The sequence below is a fragment of the Arachis ipaensis genome, chromosome B07 (genome assembly GCF_000816755.2).
Source record: "Arachis ipaensis cultivar K30076 chromosome B07, Araip1.1, whole genome shotgun sequence".
NCBI classification, from domain to species: Eukaryota; Viridiplantae; Streptophyta; class Magnoliopsida; order Fabales; family Fabaceae; genus Arachis; species Arachis ipaensis.
In genome coordinates, this window is record NC_029791.2 from 124,144,013 (window position 1) to 124,144,411 (window position 399).

Here is a 399-nt window from a genome sequence, read left to right on the forward strand (position 1 = left end):
AGGTGACTGATCTAGATTGGAGCAGGTTGTTCCACCATGACTACTCGCCGCCGTCTCCTCCACCTCCACCACCGCGCCCGCCGTCGGTTTCTTGCGAGGACGATCTCGGCGGGGTAGGTTCGCTAGACACGACGTGCCAGATAACGAACGACTTGAACCTCACCCGCGACGTGTACATAGCAGGGAAGGGAAATTTCAACATCCTCCCCGGTGTGAGGTTCCATTGTGAGATTTATGGGTGCTTTATAACCGTCAATGTCACCGGGAACTTTACCTTAGGCGCCAACTCCTCGATTGTGACTGGAGCCTTCGAGCTCGAATCGGAGAACGCCGAATTTGGTAACGGTTCGGTGGTGGATACGACGGGGATGGCGGGGAACCCGCCACCGCAGACTAGCG